Source organism: Ctenopharyngodon idella, chromosome 11 (genome assembly GCF_019924925.1).
Source record: "Ctenopharyngodon idella isolate HZGC_01 chromosome 11, HZGC01, whole genome shotgun sequence".
In the NCBI taxonomy this organism is placed as follows: domain Eukaryota; kingdom Metazoa; phylum Chordata; class Actinopteri; order Cypriniformes; family Xenocyprididae; genus Ctenopharyngodon; species Ctenopharyngodon idella.
This window is the reverse complement of record NC_067230.1, coordinates 10,753,958-10,760,265: the sequence shown is the minus strand read 5'-3', so window position 1 is coordinate 10,760,265 and position 6,308 is coordinate 10,753,958.

Genomic DNA, 6,308 nt, shown 5'->3' with positions numbered 1-6,308 from the left:
TAATTGAATTTTCCCCCCAAACCATTAAAAATCCATCCAACTGAAAGCTGATTTATACGTCTGCCTTAGCCTGACTTGCACCTCTACAAAATGTAAAGGGCCCAATATACTTCTGTTAGAATTTTACTGTAGACATTATATACACTGGTTTCTCCTAACCAAAGAATTAGTAGGTGTGTCCAAACATCTGAATGTAGTGTTTAATATATTTTGACCTCAGGAAGGCAGTATCTTGTCATAAATGTCACAAGAAAGGCATAATTATAGTTATTAAATCCCCAGAGAATAGTTAACTTCCCTGTTCTTGTATGAGGAAGTTCAGTGTGCTGAATGAACTGAAACCAATAGAATGGCTAATACAGCTATACAGAAGTGTGTTTCTCCTGCAGAGGGCGCACTGTGGCTCATAGTGCCCCATTCACACTATAGTGGGAGGATTACATTTTTTTTTTTTTTTTTTTTTTTTTACAATTGCTTACACACTAAAATTAAAAATAGCACACAGTTACTGAAACTCTACACTCAAGGAGCAAAACCTTAGCCCAGATCTGCAGAACTATAAGCACATTCTCAGTCTCACACTTTTTGCAAAACACTACACACATTGTTTTGCACAACACTAAACACACTTCTCTACATTAGACACAGAAATCTAACATAATGTCACTTCTTTGCCATTTCAAGACACTGCTTTCCAAAATATTTTGAATGTCCCAGGACAACGTGATGGTAACATCACAATGTATGTTGCAATCACGCAGAATGGGGTCCTCCACCAGCATGCCAACTTAGGCCCTTACGGCACGGCCCACATATTCACATTTTAGACAGACTACACAAAATTGTCACAGCAGAAGACCAAATGAATGCAGAGCAGATGAGATACATTGTCATGGTCCAAAACTGGTTTCATTAGCGTTCGCAATTTTCACTCCAATACATCCCACCATACTGTCCCTTCCTTAAACCCATTGAGGAGGGTTTTTGTTTTGTTTTGTTTTGTTTTGTTTTGTTTTGTTTGTTTTGTTTTGTTTTGTTTTGTTTTGTTTTGTTTTGTTTTTGACATGGAAGGTTTACAATCTCCAGCACTATGTCAGGATTTGCCTCCTTCAAGAGTAGGCCTGACCAAATTGATGCAGGGTCTGTGCAAGGATGGATTCGCCATTCAAGAAGATTCTTCCCTCGCTGTCTTGCGTGAGAGGACAACGCCTGTGATGTGGCCTGTGATGTGGCTATGGCCAGATCCAGATAGGCCAAGAGATGATGCTCAGGTGTTTTTTCTATTATTATTATTTTTTTTTTTTTCCATTTAAAATCATGCTTTTGTTTTGTCTCCACAAATGTTTTTGTTCGTGTAATTTATTGTATTTAGAATATGTTCTGATTTTCAGTGCAAAATGTAACCTTTGGAAAGGCATGGATGTATTGAATGGTTTTACAATGTGGTGAGAAATAAATATTTTCATCAATGTGCAGTACTGATCTTGTGTGTTTTTTTTTTATCAATATATTCATACTTTACTCTAACAATATCTCTGAAAAAATCAAACCCAGACTATATCATTAGAAAAGTATAAAAGTTACAAGTGTTTAAGATTGAGCACAGCAGTGTGTAAATGAATCAAACAGAATCAGAACATATGAACCGTGTTCCATACGGTGTCAAAGTTGGGTTTTGTTAAATGAATGTAAAGTTTTGAATGAAGTTTTTCATTTTGGAAAAAAACTGAAGTGTTCTGCTACTTGTCTGTGTGGATCTGTGAATTGTGTGTAGTGTTTTGACAAAATGAGCCTTGTTTTTAAAATTGTGCTTAAGCAATCGTAAAAAAACTGTAATAATCCTGTTCCTGGAGATCTACCTTCCTGCAAAGTTCAGCTCCAACCCTGATTACAGTAACTGAACCAGCTAATTAAGATCTTCAGGAGCACTTTATAATTACAACCATTAGTTCATGTTTTCCACTTGATCCACTTATTGGTTACTATAGAGATTCATTAATCATCACAGGTGTTTGTCATTATTTACCCTCATTTACCTCCATTCATGTTTACGTATAGCAGCTGTGTATATTTGCTTATCTTGTTTTGTATTACCTTCTGAGTGGATTATTAAAGACGTTATTCCTGATCTTCATCTTCATCTTGTGCTCCTTGCAACTGTTGCAAGGAGATGGCTGAAATGTTTTGAAATCACTTGTACCCTACCTGATTGAGAGAAAAAAAAATCCAGTCTTTCACGCGATCTGCCTGTGTCCGAGTCTTTTCAAATAGCACACTAGTCAGCTCGTTATCGTTGGCCGGCAGAACTCTTTTGAAGAGCTCTTTTGCAGTTGACTGAGTGTGCTCTGTTCCCTTATACTCAAACTGTTTAGTTTTTTAGTCTCTGACGCACCTCAGGCCAGCTCATCTCCACCTCTTCTCTGCTATCTCCCTGCATGTGTTTTAGCAGAATTAAATCCATGACTGCAAAATTCTTGAAGGAATTCTTTCACCACCCTGATTTCTTCCCTCACAGTCTCGACTGAAACTTTGGGGCTCTGCAGAATCTTACTCACTTTGTTTATCTGGAACAACACATTGTACCACACTATGGTGCTTACCATAAAAGGCCATCTCTGAAGCTCCTGGCAGATGCTTTCAGCTGTTGAGACAACATCTGCATCTCGTTTCTCTGCAGCATACTCCTTTAGAGCAGTTAATGCCTTCACGATTTCAGGCAGCTGGTAGCGAATAGCTTTCACAGCTTCAACTCTGCACTCCCACCTGGTTGTTGACAATGCTTTAAATGTAAAATTCTTGACGTGTTCTTTGAGAATGGTCCAACGGTGAACTGAGGAGCTGAAAAGAGTGTAAAGTCGCTGTAACAGCCCAAAGAAGCTGATGGACGACACAGAGGACTTGGCTGCATCACCAACAACAAGATTCAGTGTGTGACTTCCACAAGGAACATATAACGCTTTGTCGTTTAATTCCAGTACTCTATTTTGGACTCCCTGCTTTTTACCCTGCATGTTGCTCCCATTATCGTAAGACTGGCCTCGACAGTTGGAAAGATCCAATCCTAGCGTTTCTAGGTGGCCTAAAAATGTCTCGCAAATGCCTTTTCCTGTTGTGTCAAGTGCCTGAAGAAATCCAACAAAGTGCTCATGGATGGAAACACCCTTTGATAACTCACAATTTACAATTCGTAACACCACTGAGAGCTGCTCATTGTGACTGAGGTCTGGAGTGCAGTCCATGATTACAGCGTAGTATTTGGCTGTTTTACTCTCTCTACAATTGCATCAGTTGTACATTTCGCCACAAGGGAAATCAGTTCATTTTGAATATGCTTGCTTAAATAAGTGTCACTTAGCTGTTTTGCCTGAATTCTCCTCAAATGCTCTTGCATCACTGGGTCAAACTGAGCCATTAATTGTACTTGTCCAAGGACATTTATATTACCAGGCTCAAACAATCTGTCTGAGTGGCCACGAAATGCAAGATTGTGTCCTGCCAGATGGTTTACAATTGCAATTAGTCTTCTTAAAATCTCTTTCCAGCGGTTTACTTCAAAAGCAATTAAATCTTGGTTTACCTGATCTATAGCTGTGTTTGTTTGAAGTGTCTGTGAAAGATTGCGGCAAGTATCCATGTTTGTGATGTGTTCTACAGACCTCTCATTGCTGTTTCAAATGGGCTGAAAGATTTTTCCAGTTATTGAATCCATCCCCACTTAGCTGAGTGCCCTTTTCTTGGTTACCAAACAGACGGCAACAAAAGCACATTACACAGTCATTTTTTTCACTGTAAACGAGCCAGGAACTCTTTACCTTTTCTCCATTTTTCATTTGCAGATAATAGTTGCTGCTTGTAAATCTTCGCCCCTCTTGATTTTTAGGATAAATTCTGTCCTTGATCTGAACTGGGCCTCTCTGCACTATTGAGCAGCGCTCTTTGTCAGAGATGTTTTGGCCAGAGTGCTGGGTCATCCTTAAGAGTAACACATTTGTCAGAATTACTGCTAGTACTCACTAGTTAGTCGTCTTCTTCGTCATGGATGTCATCATCATTATCATTGAAAGTGAACGCAGAAGTTCTGTTACCTGCAGTTGAAGGATTTTCATCCTGTAAAGTTGACTTGCATGTAGCAGCAACATCGCTTGAGCAGCCTGGCCTGGCACTGTCGGCAATAACGGGTAACTCCTCCTCGCTAGCAGCAGCAGTGCAAACTCTCGTGGTAGCGTTAGCCTCATCAGCAGGCATCAAAAGGTTGTTACCTTCGGAAATTTTGCTAAAAACATTTTGCTTTCCTCCCACTTCCTCCTTTTTTCAGCACCGCTTGGGTAGTTTTGCTTCATTTTTGTTGTCTACTCTGTATATTCTGTCCGTCAATCGCATATATTCTTCTCCTACAAATTTTTTTGCCGTCTTGCAGCCTTGTCAATCACTTTTGCGGGTGCGCAGTAAGTGAGAGATAATGTAATAGTCCAATGTAGTGGGGTGGGGGCCCCCTTCTGTTTGCGCCTGTGCGCAACTAATGATTTAAGCATTCGGATGCAATTTTAGTGAATGGAGTTTTAGAATTATATAATTTTGCGGAAAGTAAAAAAAAAAAAAAAAAAACTTTAACCATAAGTTAAAGAGGCATTTTGGGGGTCCCTAGGTAGCTCGGGGCCCAAGGCAAATGCTGGCACCCCCATATCTCGTTTCATAACACCTCTGCGGAGATTCGACTGTGAGATTGGCATTCGAATCAGGCTCCTCCTATCGAAGCATCGAATCGTCGACTATTCAGGGTCACCCCTAATATATATATATATATATGGAAAGGGCTATACAGATATCTAGTGGCTATACAGTATGGTTTTACAGATTATTTTCTTAGTCATTTGATAAAGAAAGTGTTTTCGTAGCTGGAAGGCAGAGTTTGTACAACTGTACAACCATGTTGTTCACATTTTCTTCTTTGAAAAAAGAAAAAAAAATAGCAGCGGAAATTCCATGAATTGAAAGCGTTTTTCTCCGCGGGCATCATACTTTCAACTAGCAGTGATTCAATCTGCGTCTGAGGAGATTGTAGACAGGTGTTATTTGCGCATGCACCAGCGGGTGGCTCGCGTGAGTCATCAATGGCAACAAAACCAGGAACTACTGTATAATCAAGCAGCGCTTAATATAGTGTTATTATGGCAAAATAATGATTTATTTAGTTTTAAATGAAACCATTGTAATCCTGATAGTATTCCACCTTTTTTCAAAATATAACTGTAATCTGCTTACTACGTTTTTTGACGTAACTGTAACGAATTACAGTTACTGGATTTTTGTATCCTGATTATGTAACGCCGCTACATGTATTCCGTTACTCCCCAACCCTGGATGTACGAGTTAGGTGAGAGTAGACACCTTTCGTGGTTCAAACGAATAGGGCTAGGCAACAAACTCAAGCTCCTCCTTTCTTATGTCGAAATCATCTGACATTTCTCTTTAAAAATTCTCATTTTAGACTTATAATTCGTGACTGATGTTTTGTTGTGCTCTATCCCCTGCACTACCTCATTCGTCAATATACGTCATGCGTAGGGTCAGAAGTCACTCTTCCGCCAGAACTGGAATTGCGTACGGCCTTTACCGGAATCCTGTGATTATAGTTTATAACATTATAAATATGGATATTTTTCTTACAAAAACCAATTGCTTCGCTTCAGAAGGCCTTTATTAACCCCCTGGAGTCATTGCGAAATCTGCTTGGGGAAATCTTTCGTCCTCGCACAAAATTCCAGATTGCGTGGGTTCATATTGAAATGACTGGATTTTGTCTGCAAAAATTTGCTGAAAAAAAACGGTAAATGTGACAGCACCTTTATAGTTAAAACCAAATTGAATTGCAGGTGCAATATGTAAGAATTTTGCAGTAAAATATCCAAAAACCACTAGGCCAGTGTTATATATTTTGTTCAATTGAGTATTTACAATATCCCAAATGTTTCCAACTATTTGTAAATCATGAGACAATTGCAATTTTAACCAAGGCTCCGGGACGTGTGAGGAGTCGCCTGTCAATTGCACCATACCCGCGTTACACTCGGTTTCCGGTTTTATTTTGTAGAAACCATGGAAACACCAAAGACGCTTTAATACATGTTTTAATAGACAAGGGAACAACTGTTTGGTTACATTTATAGACAGAAAACTAATTGTTGTTATATAGCTCAACACGTTCAGTTTTATTGTTTAAATCTAATTTTCTTGATTTTTTGCGAGTACCATGCTTTACCATGCCTCAGAGAAAAACACTATTTTGTGAAGTAGCTAACATATCATAA